General features: G+C 29.6%; 1 pseudogene; it reads right to left on the bottom strand.

Moving 5' to 3' along the window:
* Positions 1-4,623: 4,623 nt before the first annotated feature.
* LOC125813059 (uncharacterized) lies at positions 4,624-20,008 on the bottom strand (annotated as a pseudogene).
* Positions 20,009-26,386: the final 6,378 nt, after the last annotated feature.

The raw sequence follows: 26,386 nt of genomic DNA, 5'->3' as shown, positions 1-26,386 counted from the left end.
TTGATCCGTTGGACTACCCGTTGGATTACTCATGTGGAGGGCGGACCCGGATAGTAAGGATTTTTATATACTATAGCCCGGACGAATCTATATTTGTAAAGGTTCCACACAATTTGAATGAACGATCCATATTTGTTTCAAAACAAATACGGATCGCACATTCAAATTGTGAGGAACCTTTACAAATATAGATTCGTCCGGGCTATAGTATATAAAAATCCTTACTATCCGGGTCCGCCCTCCACATGGGTAATTCAACGGATCAACTCAGCGATCTTTCATTACTATGCCGGGATAATCTATGTATGACCTTAATCTGAATGCTCAAACCATTATTATGATTGCAACTTACCCCATTTATTATAGTAACATAGTATGCTACAGCTCAACACAAACAGTTTAGCCCATCATTGGGCTCAATACACAAAGAAAATTAATAAGATTAATAATAAAATTAATACCTTTAGATGACTTCTGTAGCCAAATTCCAACGTTTATTCAAATGCTTAAAGATATATTACAAAGAGAGTATTTTGAGAGAGAGAGAGAGGGTTCCAAAATCTGCCTCTTTATTAAAACATACATCCCCTTATATAGAGGTTTAGAAATAAAAAACGAATAAAAGAAGTGGCCCACAATCTTTACATTGGCCAATAGGGACACGATAAGGCCGACAAACCCTTATGGTCTTCACATGGCCTGCATTATTCTTAGTTGGCCGACATTACTTTGGGCTATCCATACTTTATAAAAGTATCTTTTAAATATTTTGGCCTCTTATGACATGTGACCAAATATTATGCTTTTTCTTTTCCTTTGCCAGTTGTGCTTGCACTAGAAGATTCTTCTATTGTTGTTGATAATTCCGGAGAATAGCGTAAATATCTATCTCTTCATCAACGTCTTGTCCTTCGCCAGCAGCACATGTATCATCTTCTTCATTAGTATGGCTTGCTGATGCCATAGAAATATCATCTTTTATATCGATGTCAAGATTTCTCATTAAATCTTTTTTTACTTCCTCCATGTATAAAGCTATGGCTTCTGACTTGGAGATGAGACCTTTCTTCATTTGAAGTTTTCTTGTAATCCTTTTAAATGGACTTAAATCCTCTATGACTTGCGGTTCCATAGTAGCAGTATCATAATACTTGCTAATCTTAACATTGATTAAGTCAATAATTTCTTGGCCATGTATCTTGCCTTCAGGGTTTTTCTGAAGTAGTTTACTCCAGAACTTGGTATAAAAAGTCCTATGTAAACAAGGAAATCCTTCTGAAGTAGTATTAACTTCTATCGACCATTTCATGATCCAAGGAATAGAGAATTCAATAAAGAAATACATTAAAGATATTCCTTCGAAGAATACATTTTCTTCCTGTAAGTTTATCAATTTCGGGGAGATATCTACCCATTCTAGATATAGTTTTTTGTATGACTCCGGTAAGATTTTTGCTGAGGGACCGTATAAAGTCCACCATTTGCAAAACCAATTAGGGATATGTCTGTCAAATTTATTAGAACATATCTTAATAAACCATGAATGCTTTTTATTAGCATTTTTGTATAAAAGGACTTTATTAAATCCATCAATATAATCCCAGTAATTGTATTTTGCCGCAATTATTATTATTATTATTATTATTATTATTATTATTATTATTTATTTTTATTATTATTATTATTATTTATTATTATTATTATTATTATTATTATTTTATTATTATTATTAGTAGTAGTAGTAGTAAATGATACTACATTTCAATATTAATACTTCCACGTGAAAAAAAACTCACAAAACTTCAACTATTTTTCCCAACATAGTAAAATGCATATTTAAAGATAACCTAACTTTCAAATATTATATTCAAACTTCAAAACAATATTTTTTTTAAAAAAATCAACTAAATCTTTATATCCAAAAGCATACTCAGTCCCCCCACCAAAAAAAAAAAAAAAGCCCACCCCTATACCTTTTCTATTTACCTTCAACACCATCACCTATTGAAGTTAGGACACTAAGCCACAAAGTCTGATATGTCCTTCCTCATGCCGTTCCACAAAAAGACTTCCCATAGATCACGGTACATCTTAGCAGCACTTAGATGAATGGAATAACTGGAATTATGGACTTTTGTAAGGATTTGTTGCCTCGACTCACCCACATTAGGAACACATAAGTGACCATGGTAACGAAGTGCACCATCTCCCTCTTGGGAGAAGACCTCAACTTTTTGCTGATAAATTGCACCTTACAACTGAAATAATATAGGATCCCAACTGAATACATATGAAGCTAAAATGCACTAAATACTGAATTGCTCAAAATACTGACATGCTAACTCAGAATGCAACATTTATATACTGAGAACGTGACATTCGAAATCTGGAGCATGATTTTCTATTTAAGTTACCTAGCAAGTACAGTTCATGAACTACGAGAATTTAAACAAACAAGGGCTCTGAACTTTATACCAGGAATTATGCAACATTTCAAAGAAAACATGTTATTTATACTATGGATTCTATGTCAGCTGAAATCACAATAAGATCCCAAGATTTACAAATAGTAGGTCTAAAAAAGCTATGCAGAATCAAGAAACTAACTGAATTCTAGGGACCTAGTGGATGAAAGCAATACACTAGTGAAATCCAACAGACCTGGTGACAAAATCTACGAAGAAATCATTTGGATTTCGTGGCTGAACTTTGAAGAATAGTGTTGCTTGTTCTAGAGAGGTTTGGTCGACTTTTCCTCTTATTTTTGCTCCAAGTTTGGATGATTTTTTGAGAATAAATATTCTAGGTATGTATGACTAGGTTATTAGGCTTAGATTGAGTAAAATGGCGTAGTTCAGGCATCAAACGACGTAGTTTAAGTGTCTAATGCATAGGGAAAAGGACCAAAATGACCCTGACATAAAAATGACGAGTTCCATCTACTACAGTACTGACAGGCCATCGTTTGAACTACCAACCGTTGGTTAGGGTTGTCGTTCATGCTCTGCCTGATAGGGCTTCACTAAAATGAGCAAAACTTTTTACTTCGAGCTTGGAATTTAGTAAATTCGGTGGCATTGGAAAGAGGATGCAATTATCTTTAATTTGATAGGTCATAGGCCACCTAGTTCATTTTGTGCTAAATTATATGACTAGTTGAAGTTGACCCAACAACAATTTTTCTCCAAGTGGCTGCTGACCCTCACCTACGATTCGTAGGTCCAACCACAGACCGTACTGGTTGACTGTGGGTGGGATTAGAGACCATAAAATTTTTGGACCTCAATCACGGACCCCACCTATGGATCGTGTGTCAGACCACGGATCGTCGATGACTTCCGTGGTTCTGGCACCAGGTCCTAGAAAACTGCATTTTTCTATTTTCTCGAATTTGTTTTTTATTTTCTTGAATCCGAGGTGTTACATTGTAGCTTCATCTCATGATTTAATGCCATGGTTTTATTATTTACAAAATTTCATAGCAAGTAATGTCATGTTTGGAGACCTCATTTCGCACCAACAAAATAAATTTATTTTCAAAGCTAAGAAACTCTTTTGGGAAAAGCCATGCCTATTTAGGGTATGTACTAATGGTTTCATTTGCTAATATGTCCCCGGAATAGAAATGATATCAATTTTAGAGGCTTGTTACTTATCTCATGTTAAAGGGCACGATGGAGGAACCCAAACAACAACTGAAGTGTTGCAATGTGAATTTTATTGGCTCACACTATATCAGGATGTTCATAACGTTGTGAAGAACTACAATCAATGTCAAAGAAAAAGAGGCTTATAGAAGTGTAATGAGGTACCAGTCAATCCTATCCTTGAACTGGAACTTTATGATGTTTGGAGTATTGATCCATGGGACTGTTCATCCGCTCATATGGAAATACAAAGAACATTTTCTTTCGATTTTGTACTCCAAGAGCCATCATTAGTGATGACGGATCACACTTACGCAACAAATCACTCAACATCTTTATATACAAATACGATGTCAAGTATAAGGTGACCACTCCATATCACCCTCAAATTAGTGGGAAAAAATAAATATCAACCCGTGAGATTAACTCCATTATTGCGATAAGAGTGAATGCCAATCGCACGAATTGGGCATGAAAGTTGGATGACACTTTGTGAGCATACCGAACAACATTCAAAATAACTATAGGAATGTCCCCATATCATATGGTTTTTTGTAAAAGCATGTCGCCTACCTTTTGAACTCAAGCTCAAAGCGTTGTGGGCTTTAAAAAATATGAACCTAGATTGGCCAAGAGCAACCCAGACACGCGTGGAAAACCTCAATAAGATTGTTGATTTTAGGTTCAGAGTGTATGAAAGTGCGAAGAATTACAAGATACACATGAAATTTATATATAATATTAGATTTGTTTGACCCAATTTTATTATATTTTAAATTATTAATATGAACAATAGTATTGGGTCAAAAGCAGTACTATAAGTTTTACATTAAGTAAAATCTTTAGTCCTAGAAATGGGAAAGAGTAATAATTCAGTACTTTTCTTAAATAATGAAAGACAAATAATATTCATCGATAGTCAGGTGATTAACTAATACAATTATAATTATACTTAGAAATGTTTTGCATTGTGTCCCTAGGGTAAGATCTCAAAATCCCAAAGGTAATAAAAGGACTTCATAGGAGAACTTATTGCAACATCTCCCGAGTTCACATGTGCACTTAATGCATCACTTCCCAAGTTGACCTGTTGATGCCCAAACAAATATTCATTTTCTCTTTTTCTCTTTCTTTCTGGCCACAAAAAAAGTACAAAACAATAAGAATCAACCAGTTATGATAATGAATATGAAAATGACAATAATAACACCAATATATGAAGGAACTATTTGTTTTATTTTGATTTTCTTGACTTTGTTTACCTATGATTGAAGGGATGTCACGTTCAGATAAATAATTAACTCCAGTGCGATCTTTTATGTAAACTCCATTGCAAGATTCACATGTTCCTACCACATAGTGTTTGATCAATTTGTTACCGCGCATACGTGTTTTACGTATTGGTGTTACCTAAAAATTAAACCCTTATAGTAACCATGCATAAATATAGATGATTTAATTATTTATTCTAATCTAACTTTCTTGAGCTAACCTGCAATGTTTCTCCCTTTTCACTTGATTTTTTTGGTTTTTTCAGGAATTTCTCCATATAGAAGAAACTTATAAACCTCTATCATAGATCGAAACTTTTCCTTTGTCTCCAAATGATGGTAGACCTATTTGTCAATAGTAATTAAATGTTAAGTACATAATTCATCAATCAAAGTATAGCTTGATATTAATATTGACAAAACAATCATTTCTAATATTTAGATGAAAAAACTTACGTAATCAATTGTTGACCCATCTCAATGAGAACTGTTCTTGATGATCCAGTTTTGTCTTCTCTGTTCAAATATATGCATATGGAAGTAATGCATATTTTTTGGTATCATCTCTATAACCTTATTCTTACTCTTCTTATTCTGCAACCAAAACAAGTTATATTTTATGAAATTCAAATATATCCAAAATTTATTTTTAAATGTTAATTACTTGGTGGAGCTGGGAGCATCAATAATTTGTACATCAAGTGGTACACAAGAAATTGAAAATAGCTTACTACAAAATATAATGCATTCAATTACATCAAGTAGCACTAAGTTGTTGATGTGCCTATTTTATTTCAATCACCATCACTATGAATCAATATAATCAGCCAACACTAACACTAGCTAACTACTATTTGTTGGGTTTTAAAAGGTGTGAATGGAAAATGAAGAGTTGCGACTTTTATGAAGAGTTGCGACTTTTATGAAGAGTTGCGACTTTTATGAAGAGTTGTGACTTTTATGAAGAGTTGCGACTTTTATGAAGAGTTGTTACTTTTATGAAAAGTTGCGACTTTTATGAAAAGTTGTGACTTTTATGAAAGGTGGTGACCTTTCCGAAAGATTGTGACTTTTCCAAAGGTTTGTGACCTTTCCGGTAAGGCACAATAAGAACATTTTCACACTACCCTTTGTTTTATATAAATTGAGGAATTTCCTCTCATTTTAAAAATAGAATTTTTCTGGACTTCTTCTACTACTAAATCTAGTATTCTAAGTGTACTTTACTGTCGTTGAGTGTCTCGCTGACACCAGCGTTATGGGTATCAATACACCGGTGATTGAGATCATTCTATCCTGGGAGGACATATTCCAAATCAAACATCGGATACTAGAGGGGAATAATTTCCTTAAGGGGACACTGTGCATTCAGTGGGCTTGATCTTCTTTCTGTTTTTCCAGATTCTGGTATGTGTTACAGATTTTAGATTTGTGAATTAATTTATGTTCTTCTGTTCTTCACTGGTTCATTAAACTTTGGTAACTTCATGTTTCTGCAAAGTTTGTTGGAATCAGTAAGATTCTTTAAACACAGATTGACAACAATTCTTCTTTAAGGAAAAAAAATATTTCGTATATTTTATCTAATTTGTTTCTGATTCTAGTTTCTCTACTAGTTTTAATTTTCTAGTTGTGAAAATGTTCTTAAACTTTCTTACCAAGTTCTTCAAAGTTTTGTTCTAAGTATCTTGGGAATACAAGACGAACAACAATCTTAAGGAAATTATTATACTATTGGTATTTCTTGTATTCTACTGATTGAGAGAAACAGATCATGGAAGTAGAAGTTTAAGGCATTACTTCTCCATAATTTGGTGCTTTGTTTAGCAAGGTCGAAGTGAGAATGTACAGAAAAAATTGGTGCTATTTCGGTTAAAGATTACACCAGGTAATCTTCTTATTATTTATCTAAGGAGGAAAACAATTTCTAAGAGTTAACAATTTTGATTTTTTATCATGTGTATCTTTGGAAAAAGATCTGCAAACCATTTGTTGTGGAATGAATTTTTCTTGGCAAATAGTATTGCCTTTAAAATTCTTTAGTTTGCAAAATGAGAGATGCACATTTTTGTTTGATAAATAGTATGTCAAAATGTTATAGTTGGAAGACTATTTGAAAAGAAAAACATTTCTATGTGATAAAGAATATGTTTAATTTTGTTTGGAGACTAAAAAAAAAAACTTTTGTAGTTTTGTACTTCATGTGAAATTTGATTGTGTCTGATTTTTGTAGGCTAAAAACTTTTGTAGTTTATTACTCTGGATAAATCAGAATATGCAATTGGTTTGAAAAATTATGAAAACTTCACATAATAAGTCAATGTTGTACTTTTGACTTTCTATAAACTCACTGTTATATAGAAACAAATTGTACAAATTTTTTTTGTCTTTATTGTTAGTACCACTTAGAGTTTGTGATTTTGTGCCTCTATGAATGAACTTTGACACTATGTAAATATTGTCAAAGAGAATTGAGCAATATAATTCTTTTGTAGAATAATATTTCCAAAAGAGGTTTCATAGTGCCAATGACATTTTGATAGTCCGGGAAAATATGTGGAAAAATTGTTTTCAAATACTTGAAAAATATTTTTGAGATCATAGTTAAAATGTGGGGGTTCTTTGCTTATGATAAAGATAAAATTAGACTTGGTGTCTAATTAATTTTGGAGCAAAAGATATGAAATTCAATGATACTTTGTATTATGTTAGTCCCACAAAATTCTTGGAGTATATTCGATATTGTGGTTGTTGAGTTTCTCTATTACTAGTATGATGTGACTAGTATGAAACTACCAAATTATATATATACTTGTTCAAAATAAAAGTGTTTTTTTTATGAAAAAGTGTCACTTAAAATGTTGTGATTTTTCATGAAAATATGTCTATTATAATAAAAGTATTTGCATAGACATGAATATTGGTGAATAATTATTCGTTATGTTTTGTAAAAGAAACATTTGGATTATATTGCCTTTATTGGACCTGATGAAACTTTGTTCACGAGTAGTTCTATAACAATCAAATTGAAAGTTATGGAAAGGTCCTGCTGAAAAGGACATTTGACAAGGTGATGACTCTAAACAATGTTTGTGTCATACAAAATTGTAAGAAATAGGAACAAATATCTGTGAGAAAAAGCTACCTCGCGGAGAGCTTTTCAAACTCAATATTTTTATTTGTTCTTACTTGCTTGAGTCAAACTGTTTGTGACATGAACACTTGGGACATGTCAATTACAAAACCTTGTAAGGAAAATTGATCAACTTAGAAGTTTTGTCTAACTTTGAGTGCAATAAATTAAAAAAAATGTCAAGTTTGTATGAAATCTAAGTATGCTGAGCATTCTTATAAATCTGTTGAAAGGAATTCTAATCCCTTAGAATTGATTTACACTGACATTTGTGATATGAAGTCAACACCATCTCATGGTGGAAAAAAGTATTTCGTAACTTTCATTGACAATTGCATTAGAAATGACTATGTCTATTTGCTGAATGGTAAGGATGAAGCAATAGAAATGTCTAGACAATATAATATTGAAGTTGAAAATCAGTTGGGAAAAAGATAAGAAGTAATAGGGATGGAGAGTATAAATCTCATTTTGCAGAAATATGTTTGTAAAGTGGAATTATCCATCAAACTGCTACCCTATTCACCTCAATCTAATGGAAAAAAAAACTTAACTTTGAAGGAAATGGTCAATGCATTACTTATGAGTTCTGGTTTACCACAAAACTTGTGTGGAGGAACTATCCTTACTTCAAAAGGGAACAACAAAAAGTTTTGCCTTTTCATAAAGAAAGCAATAAAAAGTTTTATTTTTCCAGGACACAATCTATTCCATATGAGAAATGGAAATGAAGGAAATCCAACTTGAAATATTTCAAAGTGTGGGGGTGTCTAGCCAAAGTCCAAGTTCCTATTTCTAAAAGGATTAAAATAGGACCTAAGACAGTGGACTGTAATATTAGACTTGAGTAGTCTAGTGAAAGGTCTAAACGACCTTGGAAAGAATAAAAGGATAATGTACTTAATAAAGATATTCCAAGGTATAGTAAATGTCAAAGGACATCTACTTTCTTCGAATATGATTTTGTAACATTTCTTGTGTCTTCTGTAGACTCATCCTTTTAGACAGATGGTGTTAATAGTGAGATTGGTTCAATCTTGAGCAATCCTATTGGAAGTTGGTTGATCTTCCCCCAGGAAATAAACTTTTGGGTTCAAAGTGAATCCTCAAAAGGAAAATGAAAGTCGATGGAATTGTTGACAGATATAAAGCAAGACAAAAAACAAGGTCTTGATCTTTTCGGCACATACTCGCCAGTAACTAGAATTACATTCATTTGGATGTTAATTTTGTTAGTTGTGGTATATGACCTCCAAATTCATCAAATGAATGTGAAAACAACTCTCTTAGATGGAGAATTGGAGGAAGAAATTTACATGGAACAACCCGAGGGTTTTGTGGTTCCTGGTAAAGAAAAGAAAGTGTGCGAACTTGTTAAGTTATTTTATGGACTAAAACAAGCGCCCAAACAATGACATAAGATATTTGACCAAACTATGTTGGTAAATGGATTTAAGAATGATGGAAGTGATAAATGTGTTTACATTAAAATCACAAGGTCATTGTTTGTTTGTATATTGGTGATATGTTGATCATCAGTAGAGACACTAATGACATAAATGCTACTAAACATATGCTAGAAAGCAACTTTGATATGAAAGATCGTGGAGTTGTTGATGTGATCTTAGGTATAAGAATCCTTAGAACTCCAAGATGTTTAGCATTGTCACGGTCTCATTACATTGAAAAAGTACTTGACTAGTTCAAATATTTGAATTTTAATTTTGTCAAGACTCCAATAATGTGAGCTTTACACTTCAAAAGAATGAAGGTGAAAGTGACTCACAATTGGATTATACTAGAGTATTGGGAAGTATGATGTATATCAAAAAGTGTACGCGATCAGATATAGCCTGTGCTATTAATAAACTGAGTCGGTTCACAAATAATCCCAATTAAACTCATTGGATGAAAATGAAAAGAGTTTTGGGGTATTTAAAACATACTCAAAACTATTTCTTTCATTATACAAATATCATACAGTATTGAAAGGATATAGTGATGTAAATTGGATCACCGGGATCAAATAGAGTAAAATCCACGAGTGGATATGTATTTACTCTTGGTGGAGGAGCAGTCTCTTGGAAATTTTCCAAAAAGACATATATTGCTAGCTCTACAATGATCTCTGAGCTAGGTGCTCTAGATAAGGTCGGTGAACAAATTGAAAGACTCCGGAATTTCTTGATAGATATTATTTTTGGCCCAAACCTTTGGCATCAGTATGCATACACTTTGATAGTCAAGATGCAATAGGTAAGGCATGGAGCATGATGTATAACGGAATGTCTCGTCATATAATACATAGACATGATACCGTTAGAAAACTACTCTCTAGTGGAATTATAACAATTGACTATGTAAAGTCAAAGGATAATGTGTCGTATCCACTTACAAAAAGGCCTAACTAGAGAGAAAGTTGAAAGATCATCTAAGGGAATGGATTTACGGCTTAGGACAAGTCATCATGGCTGTAACTCTATCTAGCAGACTGGAGATCCCAAGAGCTAGATTCAAGGAGAAAAACAAAGTTGTGACTGACGGTTCGGCATTGTCAACTAACTCAATCCATTCTCATGATGAAGACAATGCTCAGGAACAAGGATACATCATTAAGGCTTGTTATAGAGTTAATAAAGCTTAATGTTTTTAATGATTTGCTAAGTTTGGCAGATTTGACCAAATAGTGTATCTACTCGATAACACGGTTAGAAATCACCTATGTGAGTGTGAAGTGTAAGCCGCTTCAAAGAGGATGATTGTCAAAAGCCCATCTCTCTATACACTCATGAAACCAGGAGGTGTTCATGGCTAAAACGAACACAACCGTAAGAACCATAAACGGTAAAGGGTTAATTGTGTGACATATGGTTGTCTAGGTATACACCAAAGCTCGACGGTTCAAAGATATCGCATCTACCGATTGACCGAGTATATCCGACATATGTTCACTATGGAAAGTCCAAGGGGAAACCTACTTATCCAGATGCAATTAATTCTTGCTTGTAAAGTACACATACTTGTCCATTTCTTTGTCTTGGAATCATTCCCCATTCATGCGGGGGATTGTTGGGTTTTAAAAGGTGTGAATGGAAGATGAAGTGTTGCGACTTTTATGAAGAGTTGTGACTTTGATGAAAAGTTGTGACTTTTATGAAGAGTTGTTACTTTTATGAAAAGTTGCGACTTTTATGAAAAGTTGTGACTTTTATGAAAGGTGGTGACCTTTCCGAAAGATTGTGACTTTTCCAAAGGTTTGTGACCTTTCCGGTAAGGCACAATAAGAACATTTTCACACTACCCTTTGTTTTCTATAAATTGAGGAATTTCCTCTCATTTTAAAAATAGAATTTTTCTGGACTTCTACTACTACTAAATCTAGTATTCTAAGTGTACTTTACTGCCGTTGAGTGTCTCGCTGACACCAGCGTTTTGGGTATCAATACACCGGTGATTGAGATCATTCTATCCTGGGAGGACATATTCCAAATCAAACATCGGATACTAGAGGGGAATAATTTCCTTAAGGGGACACTGTGCATTCAGTGGGCTTGATCTTCTTTCTGTTTTTCCAGATTCTGGTATGTGTTACAGATTTTAGATTTGTGAATTAATTTATGTTCTTCTGTTCTTCACTGGTTCATTAAACTTTGGTAACTTCATGTTTCTGCAAAGTTTGTTGGAATCAGTAAGATTCTTTAAACACAGATTGACAACAATTCTTCTTTAAGGAAAAAAAATATTTCGTATATTTTATCTAATTTGTTTCTGATTCTAGTTTCTCTACTAGTTTTAATTTTCTAGTTGTGAAAATGTTCTTAAACTTTATTGTGTCTTACCAAGTTCTTCAAAGTTTTGTTCTAAGTATCTTGGGATCGGAATACAAGACGAACAACACTATTTACAATTATTATTGATACCAATCATCATTACCACAAACATCATCAAGCAGTATCGACAATGACCATCATTTGTCACCACGATATATTGTCTACCACCATCATTTACCACAACCATGAGCTATTAGTGATGGTTTGAATTGACTTATTTTTTGTGACTTTTGGTTTTTAAGATATTTTTTAGTTTTGGAAATATTTGGAAAAACACTTTTTTTAAGGTTGAAAAAGTACCAAAAGAGCCAAACATCAGAAGTTGGATGTTATCCCCAACTTTTAGCTTTTGACTTATAAGTCTCTTTAAAAAAACTCATCCAAACACCCCCTTATTTATCATTCAAATATGAACTACCACAAAACTACTATTATAAACTTCTACTATCACCATTATCAACCCCTACTTTCCACAACACCATTAATAGTCAACAAACCATCCTTAATTTTTATTCATAACAACCATCACTAACCATCACTACTCATCCAAACTTTTTATTCCATAAGATAACTAACATTGAAAAAGTAATTTCTAAATACATCAAAAGATTTTATAGATATCTAAATAGGAAAAGCACTAAACACCTTATGATAAGTATGCTAAATAATGGACGAATTTTTCAGAACTTACCAATAAAACACCATCTTGAGGTGGAATAGAAGATATTGGAACCGCCATTATTGCATCCCCGCGATCAATTTTGTGCTTCTTATCCATATTGTAGTAGAAAATACGAGAAATTATTAAAGAAAATAAAGACGAAAATTCAAGGAGAAATTCATGTAAGTTAATATTTTTTTTTAAAAAATAAAAGTTCTAGAATATCCATATCAAGAAATAGATTGTTTTCTTATGCTTTCAATAACAAGAACATTGATTTTCTTTGTAACGCTTCTCGTATCTTCACATAAAAAGAAAATTTTACTTTATACTCCTATTCAAAAAATTATATTTTAATGGTAAATAAAATCAATTAATTTTTTAATATATTTATTTATAACTTAGTTTAAAGTGAGTAATGATGTTAGGTCATGTTCTTTATGCTAATTTCAATGTTTGTTAAATTTTGATCAAAATCACAATGCCTATTTTATGTCTATTAATCAAGGGTAGAGGTTTGAGTTTTTTCATTACCGTACAAATATTTTATACTGAGGTGATATCATCGTAGCTTTCTAAGTCATGTGTGGTTTAGATGCGAAACAAAAATATTTATTTGTGTTATCATATAGACGAAAGTTATCTTGAAAGACCTATTATTTTTAGATGTATGTAGGACCTAACTAAAAAAAGGGCACAATTGGAGGATAGAATATTTATTAATACTATTATTTATACACTCCTTGTATTATAATTAATGTGACATACTTTTCTTTTTAGTCAATCCCAAAATCATGATTTATTTCCTAATTAATTGACAAATATTTAATGACACTATCAATATTTTACTATTGTTGGGTTCCACTTATTTGGAAAAAAAACCACAAAGGTGTAATTGAAGGGGGGGGGGGGGGGGGGGGGGTAGTCTAATTTTAGTTCATGTGTTAAAGGAAATTAAACTAAACACTTTATAATTAAAAAAAATCAAAATCTTACCTCTGAAACATCAACTTTTGATTTATTAAGTGCGAGAAAACTTATGGGAACTTTCATTAATACTGGATCCACATCACCATCAACTTTGAGATTCTCATCCATTTTCTAGTTTAAAATATGAGAAAAAGAATAGTTAGATTTACATTTTGAGAACTTAATCAAACTGCTAGAATTTCAAAAAAAAAAGAGATACTTGTCCAACAATCTTATGCATTTTGTAATAAGATCATCTGATTCTAGCAATGCATCTCTTAATGTTCACTAAATAATTGGATGTCTGATGAAAAGTTCCATCCTATTGTACATGTTTTAAAAAAGAAAAAATGTGCTTACCTCCAAAACTTTAACTTTTGATTCTTCAGGAGCACTAAAAGATATAGGAACTTGCATTAATGTTGCATACTCATCTCCATCAATTTTGTGGTGCTTATTTATATTCTAGTATAAAATATGAAAAATATATTTAGATCTTTGTAAAATGAAAAATTGTATGAAAGAATAGATATCTTCTCAAAAAATATGAAAACTAATCACTTGCTAGTACTTAATCAAAGTGCTAGAATTCCCAAACATCTGTCAAACACCTAACTCTAAAACATCATTTTGAGGTGCGATAAAAATATGAGAATGACCACTATTGCATCTCGTAGATTATGAATAAAATCATTAACATAAAAATAAAGATAACTGCTAGATTTCTAGTAATTTATATATGTCAGTAAAAGTTCTACAATACCTCAAACATTTAAAAATCTTAGTAAAAGCTCTACAATACCCCAAAAAATAAAGAAAAATATGTTTTTCCAAGTTTTATGTTATAAGTAATAGAAGCAATGATATCCATGCGAAGTTCAAACCTTTTTGTCAATCTTGAAGCATCTTCACATCAAAAAAATGACTTTCTATTTTTCTTTAAAGAAACTATATTTTCATATGGCTTAAATTTACTCAAAATACTTCCATCAATGACGAGTTTAATCAAGTGTAGATGATTAAACTTTTTCATTATTTGATTTTGTAGCAAGGTACTATCATATCAAGTCTGAGAGGTTTGGATGTGGAACATAATTATCTATATGTTTTAATACTTGATCATATACATAAAATTTATCTTGAAAGACCTATTCTTTTTTGGCATGAATGTAGACTTAAGGTGAAACATTGTGTGAAGTATTAATGGAGAAAGTTTTAAAGAAAAAATGAAAACTACTATCTTGCTAGTAATTAATGTGCTCGTACCAAGTAACATTTTAAGAAATTAATCAAAGTGCTAGAATACCCCAAAAACGTCAAACTAAAAAATTGTTTGTTCATCAATCATTTACATGAAGTAACAAGATCAATAATTTTTGTGATAATTCATTTCGAAAGATTCAACAAATCTATCTATATATAAAAGGAGAAGAAAAAATGACACATGTCAACACCACAAAATTTTCAGAATTTTAAATTATTTTAAATACTTAATAATCAATAATTAAATAAATAAATATAGACACATGTCAATAATTATCTATCTTAAATTAACCAAAAAGAAATAAAGGTTACATTTTGCAACTTACCGTTTAAATAACACTAAAGCATATTTAAGTGATATACAAAATTGTAAAGAAATCTAAACTTATCTAACTACCTATTCTTTTTTAACTTTTTTTTTTTTTTAAAAAAACAAACTTCAACTACAAATAATTATCCTTAAAATTCCTCACCCACTTACTTAACTTCCTTCCCCATAAAAACTCAACCGTATTAATTCACTAAATTTAAATACGATTGTCTTTTCTTTAGTTTTTTCAAAAAAAAAAATGCATCTAAATAAAGGAAATTCAAACCAATAATAATCATTACTATTCATGGAAAGGTAATTTTTTTTGCATATTTCCTCTCTTTTTCTTCTGTTTTATGTTGTTTACATTATCTATAATTGTACTTTATTTTGGAAGTCTAGATGTTGAAGATGATCAATTGATGAAGTTAGGATCAAGCCATTTATGTGATGAATATATGTAGTTGAAGAAGGAGAAATACTTTTAAGACTAGATTCGATAACTATGACAAGCATGTAATATTTTAAATTTTTTCATCTTATGTTTTGTTTCAAAATCAAACTGTGTTGATGTATTTACATATAATTTATGATTCTTTGTTTACTGCATATTTCATATTTATAATTTTTTAATCTTATTTTTTTAACATGCAGATAATGATGAAACTATAATGAAACTTTTGAATTGAAAAATTAGAAGTATTTGAATTTGAAGATATTATATTTTCAAAAGAAAAAAAATTATTAACTTAATTAAAACTAGAAACTCATGTTTATAGAATTCTAAATAAACTCTTACTATTTCACAAATTTATCTTTTCAGATGTTGACAAATATATTCAACTATATTTAATTTACAAATAAATGAATATAATAGTAATATCTCTCTATATTAATATAAATGAAAGTTGACATATATCTGCTTGCAATTTATTTATTTATCGGATATATTGAAAACGTTAATATTGACAACAATTTCAACGATTACAGTGATAATGACGACGATGTTGATGATATCGATATTAGAACAATGAAGATTAAAGTGGACAACAAAAAAAATATTAAGATGACAAAGGAGATCAAGAAGAAGAAAAAGAAGATCAAGAAGGAACATACAATGACTGAAATGATAAAAGAAATACAGCAAAGTAGATCATCATTTTTCATTTTGGATCATTTCAAGATTATACTAGCAGTGGTAAAGGAATAAACATTGATAGTTTCATTTCATCACCATAATGTGATGATTTGTATTTGTTAGACTAATCACACTTCATTTTTTTTTTAAATGTCCAAGTAAATATATCAATGTTATGTTGAAAATTCATAAAGTAAAACATAAATATAAGTGATAATTTGTAAATCTTATAATATATAATTTGCATAAACTTTATTTTATTTATAATATGAAAAGAGATAAGATTTATTACCCACAAAAGTTTTGTGGGTAATATAGGTTTTCTTATGTGGTTTTTTTTTAAACATTGTTTGTTAGTTTGTATTAAATGTGTAAGAATTGTTTCTGAGTTCTAAAAATTACTTTAAGTTATGGATAAACATTTTATTTTGGCAAATTTTAAAAGATCAAAAGAAAGATGAATATTTATGAAAAAATTACATATTTTTTAAAATAAATTAAAAAATAAATATATTTTTTTAATTTTTAAAACATTCAAAAATTTAAATTCGTTATTTTAAATAATAATCAAGAAATAAACAATTCCATGTAATTGTAATCATATTTTCATCAAATATAGCTAGGATATAAGAATGAAAGTTAACTTAAATTAAAATAAAAGCTAAGTAAAGACTTTCACTAGCTATCCATGAATTATGGATCCCATTAATGTGAAAATTGGGCGTTTTAATTTTCAAAAAATACTTTATAAATTTGTGTTTAACTTTTTAAAAAAAAAATATGTTTTGAATTTGTGTTTCAAATTTAGATAGGAGATAAGTTTGAAAATTAATTTAAATGAAAAAAATGATAAGTAAAAACTTTCACCAACTACCCACAAATTATGGAACCCTACTGTGAAAATTGATAGTTTTAAATTTATTTTATATTCTAAAAATATTATTAATTTAATTCGCCTATTTTTTATTTTTTTAAAAAAAGTTGTTCCAAGTAGTTACAACCATACTTTCATCAAATTTAGCTAGGAGATAATTTTGAAAATTATTTTAATTATACGAGTGAAAGTTGAGCATTTTAATTACTTTTTTAAAAATAAAAACTAACAATTAAATCCTAATTTTAAAAATAAAATAATTTAAACAATTTCAAGTTATAATAACCATATCTTCATCAAATTTGTTGAGGAGATAACTGTACACACAATTTGAAATAATATCAACTCAAAATAAAGATATTAATGTTGTTATCGTTTTAATTTTTAGTTAATAAAAACAATGACAAATATAATAAAAATAAACATAAATAAATATAAAATAAAATATTTAAAACATTAAAAATAATAATCAGCCATTTGGATTATTTACAAATATCCAAAAGAAAAAACTATTTTTAAAATTACATTAACTATTGTTTCTTTTTAATTTATTTAAAATTAAATTTTGTAAAAATTGACAATCTCAACAATATGTCAGTTTTGCCTCTATATTCGGTTACTTCTTTAAAAAAACATTCTTTTTTTACTTTCACTTTATATATATATATGGGGTTGTATTTATTAAGATTAGTTTTACCTTAAATCAATTTTATATCATATTGTAGCACAAACTTAATACGGAAAAAATATATTTGTAAAATCTTTTGATTTTCAATAAAATATATATAGAAAATGTATCAACATACCATCTAATCTTATGATATCAAATATTTCTTATGGAAGGTTAGAATTAATAAATTACTAACATAATTTTTTATTCAAATGATATGAAAAGAATAAAGTACAAACAAATAAAAATATTTGAAGTATTTGGTATTTGATCAAAGATAAGATGATCATAAAATTAATAGTATCCTTACAAAGAATTCAACCTGATATATTATAAAACTAAAGGCATAGTTGATATAGTTATAGTTAAAATAAATTGTGTACTAATAATATTAATTCAATGTGCTCAAATAAATAAGTTAATGATTTGTATTATTATTATATTATTATTATCATAACAAATTAAATATATTATTAACTGCATAATTTATTTTATTAATTATTTTTAATTATAAAATTATTACATTTTAAATCATCCGCGCAGCGCGGGCACGTATACTAGTTCATTTAATATGTGACAAAGGGTTTAACCCTAAATTAAAATTTCTTTCTAAACAAGTTAATTTTTTTGAAAATCAATCATTTTTAGAGTTTATCTTTCTATGAAAAATGTTAAATGCATCCTCAACCTTCTAAATCTATCACTTATTACATTAATGTCTCACGCACTCAACCTCTAAATCTATCACAAATTAAATTAATTCCACACATAGCAAATTGTCTCTTTTAATATGATAAAACCTATGTTGATCGATCTTCTCTAGACATATATTTTTTTTAGAACTTTCATCCTCGAACTAATAAAATAAAACAAATGGTTAGACAGAGAGAAACCAATTATATAAAGTGTAGATCCTTTAAAAAGAATTAAGATTATGTGTTTCAATTTGTTGTAATGAGATTTATTTAATTCATTGAATCGGTGATGAAAATATCATATTTGGAAAAAAACCCACAAAGGTGTACCTTATATTTTCAAAAATTATTTATTTTGAGGATTATTTTAGAACATATCAAAGTGTTTTCATATTTTGTATAATCCATGTCTAGTCAAATCACATAACATAAATTTGAGAGCGGAGGGGGGGGGGGGGGGGGTTATATTTTTAGTTCATGTCTTAAAGGGGATCAAAATAAACACTTTATAATTACAGAAACTTTTCAAAAGCTTACCTCTAAACCATTAGATTTTAATTTATCACGTGCGAGAAAAGTTATGGGAACTTCCATTAATACTGAATCTCATCACCATCAACTTTGAGATTCTCATCCATATTCTAGTTGAAAATATGAAGAAAAAAAACAGTAAGATTAACATTTTATAAACTTAATCAAACTGCTAGATTGCTAAAAAAAAAGATCTTTATCCATCAATCTTATACATTTCGTAAAGAGATCAAATATGATTCTCGTGATACATCTCTTAAGATTCACTAAATAATTGGATGTGTGACGAAAATTTACATCCTATTTCTACAAAAATTACTAAAAGTGGTCGCAACCTCTAAAGAAGAACATTTGTTTTTCTTTCATAACACAATTAAAATTTTAAAAAAAGTTCAAGAATTCACCAAAAGATTTTTGTATATGTTTTTTTTTTTAAAAAAAAAACTAAACACCTATGGGCGATGACTAGATAAACTTTTCAAATGCTTACCTCGAAAACAACAACTTTTGATTGTTCATGTGCATTAAAAGATATAGGAACTTGCATTAATGGTGCATCCTCATCTCCATCAATTTGGTGCTGCTTATTTATATTCTAGTAGAAAATATGAAAAAATTACTTAGATCTTTGTGAAATGAAAAATTGTGTGAAAGAATAGAGAAGTTTTCAACAAGAAAGATGAAAATTAATCACTTGCTAGTAATATATACGTGTATATATGATTATTTTTATTTGTATGATATATATTAATGTTGTTGTGATTGATACGATTTCAAATGTTTTAGCCTTAAACAAAATATATTTTTTCATAATAAAGATAACATTTAAAAGTTATTCAAGAATAGATTAAAAGAATTGTATATGTCTTAAAACGGAAAGAATTAAACACCTTAAAATTGGAGCAAAAGCTTATCTTTAAAACATCAACTTTTGATTCTTGAGGTGTGCTAAATGATAGGGGAATATCTATTGATATTGCCTTTTCATCAGCATCAACTTTATGTTGGTTATCCATATTCTAGTACGAAATATGAAACATTTGATTAGATCTTTTGTTATACGGAAACATTGTGTGAAGTATTAATGGAGAATGTTTTAAAGAAAAAAAAATGAAAACTACTAGCTCGCTAGTAATTTATGTTCCTGTGTCAAGTAACATTTTATTAACTTAATCAAAGTACTAGAATACCCCAAAACCGTCAAACTAAAAAATATTTGTCCATCAAACATATCATGAAGTAACAAGATCAATGATTTTTGTGACAATTCATTTCAAAAGATTCAGCAAATTCATTTAATAAGTGATAAAAAGTTTCACCCTAAATTAAAATTTCTTTCTAAACAAGTTGATTTTTTGAAACTAAATAATTTTTAAAGTTTATGTTTCTATGAAGATTGTTCAAGGCGTCCTCAACCTCTAAATATGTCACAAAATAAATTAATTTCACTCATAGCAATAATTATCTATGTTTTAATATGATCAAACCTAAGCTGATTGATCTCCTCTATTCTAACTCATATTTGTTACAACTTTCATCCTTGAAATAAAAAAAATAAAAACAAATGGTTAGACAAAGAGAGAAACCAATTATGAAAATCATAGATCCATCAAAAAGAATTAAGATTATGTGTTTCAATCTGTTGTAATCGTGAATATTTCAAGACTTATTAAATTCATTGAATCACTGATGAAAATTTCATATCAAATTTAAATTTATTTCTAAACAAATCAAGAATTTTGGGGAAAATCAATATTAAAAACTTCTCTATCAAAAGAATTTATTAAAAGCGGTCTCTACCTTTAGATCTATCACAAGTTAAATTTATTCCGACCATATATATTATTATTATTATTATTATTATTTTAATTTGGTCAAATTTAAAATGATCGATCTCCTATCTTTCAATCTAGATCTACTAGAATTTACATTCAGGAAATAGCAAAAAATAAACAACAATCATTAGACAAAAAAAGAAAAAAATTATCAAGATTATATATATATATATATATATATATATATATATATATATATAAGTCTAAACCTCGTAACTTTATTTCGTTGAAGATGGACTTTTGTTCTGGTTGAGTATTGAACACAATAGATGGAGAAAGTAAAGTGAAGACTAAATAGCACTTGAATAACACAATCAGCGGAGAAGGCAAATATATATATGCTAGTCTCTTGAATTGGTGAGAAAATTAAACTTGTCTTCTTTTACACACTATTTTTGAGAGGTAGAATTAAATTTACACTATTTTTGACAGGTAGAATTCAATTCAGATTCTTGTAATCCATTTTTAGAATACTTTGTTGTAACTAAATAATTTATAATTAAATAATTGTAATTATTAGGTTTTAAAAGGTGTAATGGAAAATGAAGGGTTGTGACTTTTCTAAAGAGTTGTAACTTTTCTGAAGAGCTGTGACTTTTCCGAAGGGTTGTGACTTTTCTTAAGAGTTGCGACTTTTCTTAAGAGTTGCGACTTTACCGAAGCATTGTAACTTTTCTGAAGGGTTGTGACTTTTCCGAAAGATTGTGATATTTTCTGAAAGGTTGTGACTTTTCTAAAGGGTTGTGACCTTTCCGATAAGGTACCATAAACACATGTTCATACTACCCTTTGTTGTCTATAAATAGAGGGGGTTTCTATCATTTTCCAATATGTATTTCTTAACTTCTTCTGTAAAAATAAATTCGAGTGTTCGTTACTGTCGTTGAGTGGTTCACATGATTTTAATTAGGTACTGAAACACCGATGCGTAAGACCATTCTATCCAGGAGGAAGGGGATAATTTCATTAACCTCGGGTACTTGAGGAGAATAATTTCTTTAAGAAAACACTTTGTATTCAGTTGGCTCAAATTTTCTTCCTTATGAAAAATATTTTCCATGCTATTTTTTATCTTCTTTAGATTATATTTGTTTACGAGTTTTAAAGTTTTGGGTTGTATTGAACACTCGATGTTTACTCAAACAACATGCCAAGAAAACATGTAAAATTCTCACGATAATGTTAAGGCAAAAAAAGCCAACTAAAAATGGCATGTGGGTGTTAATTCGTATTATTCCAAAAAGAAAACGAAAATAACTTTTAAACATTAAGTAAAAAATAAAATAAATCCATTTTCTTATTTCCAACTACCCCCCCCCCCCCCCCCCCCCCGCACACACACACACATTTGTCTTCTTTTTTCACATTAGATGTTTTCCCACTTCAACAAACATCTATGGTACAATGTAAGAGACCTATCTTATTTTGGGGTTAGGATTTGTAACTCCATCTCCATTAATTCCTAGTCATTTTAACTGAAGAAAAATATACCCCAATAACTATGCACACTCCCTTTGTACTTTCCAATCTTTTTAGATCTTATTTTTGTTGACTCCCTAATTTTTTCCTTAATTTTGATGAATTTTTAGTTGTTATCTAAACACTCCAATTATTGACAACTCAATTTGCTAATTTGTTCAAATAGAGAAATCACTTGAAGAAGAGTCACATCTACCAATCCTTGTGGTTTGACTCCGACCTCATAAGTTGCGTAATTGTATTTCGTACAACCGTCTACACTCTAAAATATGAGACACAATTGAGTGTTTATATGGCATCATTGCTGCAGATTGGTTAACGATAGTCTTTTATTGATTTTTAAAATTTGAACTTGTGTGCATTTTTGTGTTCTTGTTACTTTTTATTTGTGTTGCTGGTTGCCAAAAACAGGACAAGATGAATCAAGAGGATGACAAATAAATTGTTGGTGATGTTGAGTTCGCAAATGAATTCACTGAAAATGAAGCACCCATGGAGATAGGTGTGGTCAAATCAATTTGCCTACCACCGGAGGTAGGAGATGTCGTATTTCAAGTGACAAGTCAAATGCTTCATTTTCTTAAAATGAAGAGCTATTAGGAGGCAAAGTGGTTTTAAAATGGGAGTATAAGACAAGAATTGGTTCGATTGAGATTGATTCCTTTCTCATAAACTGGAGACGCTACCACATGGCTTGGAGACCCCGAGGGTCAATCACCACTTGGGTGGAACTGAAGGCTGCTTTTCTTAAGAGATATTTTTCCATTTCTCTTGAAGTTGAGTTCAGAGATGAAATCAAAAACTTTCAGCAAAACCCGAAAGAACCACTTTATGAAGTTTGGTTAAGATTTAAACAAAGGGTTGTTAGGTGACCAAGGCATGATTTATTTAAGGTTGTTTTCTTACAATATTTCTTTCGCTCTTTGAGTAGTCAAAACAAAGAGATTATCAAGGGCTTGCCAGGTGGATCAATTATGGATCAGTCATTTGATAGAGCAAAGTTCTTACTCCAAAGGCTTGTTCGAACAAACTGTAATTGGCATAAAAGGGGATCCAACGGGACGATAGGTATCACCGTTTACAAACAAATGGACTATTACATTACTTTACCCTTTCACCTTGTTTAATCACCCTTCACAAAGAAAGGGACTATTAAATTACTGAAGTACTTTTCAAAAACATCAATCATACTTCTTTTTTTCCTCAACTATCAAATAGCACATATGAAATCATTTGATTCTTCGTTTAAAGACTCTGTTCAAAACTTGCATTGAAAACGTATACTTATGGACTTATCTTTCAAATCCAAGATCGATATATAAAAAAAAAATGAAAACTCTTATAACTTTATGAAAATAGTGCTCTCTTTTTCAATATAAACATGATACATTTGAACCTTTTAAGTTCCCTTAAACTCTTTTTAAAAAATAATAATAATGGTTTTAAACTTTTCTCTTGAACTCACTTTGGTTTCCAATATCAATGTAAGGAAAATTATTCACTCAAAAGACTTTTAGAAAAACTCAATATATATAGGGTTCATGGGAAATACAAGCATGAACAATAATTCAAGAATTTCAATGCATAAAGTACCGCAATCTCATAACATAGGAATCTCATAGAATTGAGGGAAAACCCCTAGATTCAACTTGCTACTGACTGAATTGAGATGTAGGGCGTGATTATGAAGCTATTAGACTTAATTTTTTGTGGAGACTTGATTTTATCTTAAGCTTGAGGAGGAACATTAGCTTTTTGGAGGAAACTTTTGATCTTGGAATCTTGGTGCTTGCTCTTGATAAAAGAAACTTTTTTATGAAGTTCTTAGTGTGGAAGAACATGGGAAATCCTTCAGCAAAAGGATTCTCTTTGTATCTTGGATTTATGACTTGATGGTTTTAGGATTCTTGTGACCTTAAATTCATATCCAAATTCATTCACAGACTAAAGAATTGACCTTTACTCATATGAGCAATTTAAGAATCACGCGATACGACCTAACATGTAAATAAAGCATGGTGCGGGTCTTAGCTTAGAAATTTTCGATATGTTACAGTCATAGTCTGGGGGGGGGGGGGGGTACTTGTGCCTTATCCCTAATATTATATATCACATGTACTAAGTTCAATCCAAAAATTAGAAAAATAGATGGCATTTCTTACATCTAATTGCTTAGAGGAGATTTGAGTTGATCAAAATTTTACAAAATCAGGTTGTGTAGGGAAGATCATGAACTACTAGAGTTTATAAATATTGTATACATAGGGTACATGTATTTATATACATTTTTTATACATAGCTATATATCATATTTATCCGATTATATAATAGGGTAAATCATATAAATATGCTATGTTATAAAAATATTTACCATCTATGGCAACATAATTTTTCTAACTAAATATAACATTTTTTTGGAATTAAGAAAATTGTATAGTCTTCGCCTCTTTCTCAGCCCTTTTTCCTCTTCTTCTTTTTACTCTTCTGCTTCTTCGTCTCTTTCTCTGACACTATTTTTCTTCCTCCTTTTTTCTTCTTCTTCTTCTTCTTTGAAATTTTCATTTAAATAACTATCCTCAAATCAGTTTTTTCCCATATTTCACTATTTTTATCCAAAAACAAGATGAAAAGAGGAATAGAAAGACCGAAAATTTGTACAAAATCATGTTTTCAAACAGAAATTTTAAATCTCTAAAATTACAGAAGCAAGAGTTCACCATTGGTGGTCATTATAAAGCTTCAAATTTTGAATTCATTATTTGAATTTTACGCATTTGTGATTAGTTTGGATAGGTAGTTCGTACAAATAATTGAAAATGTCATTTGGAGTTTATATCTCAATTTTCAGAGGGTTTGGTTTAGTTTATAATTGATTTTAGGAGAAATATTAGATTGAAACTCGAAAAAGGTGAAGTTTATGAAACTGTATCGCAATTGTATTAGATATGTTTCATAATTGTATTAAAACCATGAACAATACATTTATAATACATATTACAAACTTCACTCCTTTTTTAGTGATATCAACCAAAATAATTTAAGTAACAAATTTATACATTTATAACATAGGCACAATACATATTACAAATGTTCGAGATACAAACCAAAATGATTTATAAGAAACATATAATACATATTTTATTCATGAATAATACAAGTTTAATTCAGTCTATAGATTATTGTCATGTCTTTCGTTAGTTACATTTTGCATTGTTAATTTTCTTTTCTAATTCAACTTTAATATTATGTAATACACTTTTAACACAAATTTAATTCATTTTGTAGTTTATTATTTGTTACTATTAGATTACTTGTTTAATTCATTATTGATATAAGTTTAATTCACTCTATAGACCATTGTCTGTGTTTCATTAGTTACATTTTTTATCCATGCTTAATTCTCTCTTCTAATTTAACTTTAATATTTATGTAATGCACTTTTAATACAAGTTAATTCATTTTGCAGTTTATTGGTTGATTTGTTATGATTGAATTACTTGTTTAATTCATTGTTGATACAAGTTTTATTCAATTTACTATAATGTTCTTTCGTTTGCTACATTTTGCATTCATGTTTAACTCACTTCTAATTCAACTTTAATATGTGTATAATACATTTTTAATTCAAGTTTAATTCATTTGGCAGTTTATTATGTCTCTTCATTTGTTACGATTAGATTACTTGTCTAATTAATTATTGATACAAGTTTTATGTAGTCTACGAATCATTGACTCCTCTTTTGTTTGCGATTAGTTTGGATAGGTTGTTCCTACAAATAATTGAAAATCGTGTGTGCAAATTGAGATTTCAAATCTCTAAAATTGCAGCAGCAAGCCATTGATGACCATTAAAAAGCTTCAAGCTTTGAATTCATTATTTGGATTTTACGAAAGTGTGATGCGTTTGTATAAGTTGTTCTTCCATATTATTGAAAATAACATTTTGGAGTTTATATCTTAATTTAAGGGAGATTCATTAACTTTAGCATTGATTTTATGAGAAATTTCAAATTAAAACTTGAAGAAGACGAAGAGTTTGGAATTTTCTTGCAACTGTATTAAAGTTGAATTAGCTCTATT

The sequence above is a fragment of the Solanum verrucosum genome, unplaced genomic scaffold (assembly GCF_900185275.1).
Source record: "Solanum verrucosum unplaced genomic scaffold, falcon-dt-bn FXZP01000090.1, whole genome shotgun sequence".
NCBI classification, from domain to species: Eukaryota; Viridiplantae; Streptophyta; class Magnoliopsida; order Solanales; family Solanaceae; genus Solanum; species Solanum verrucosum.
The sequence above is the reverse complement of the archived record's forward strand: the minus strand, read 5'-3'. Positions and strand labels throughout refer to the sequence as shown.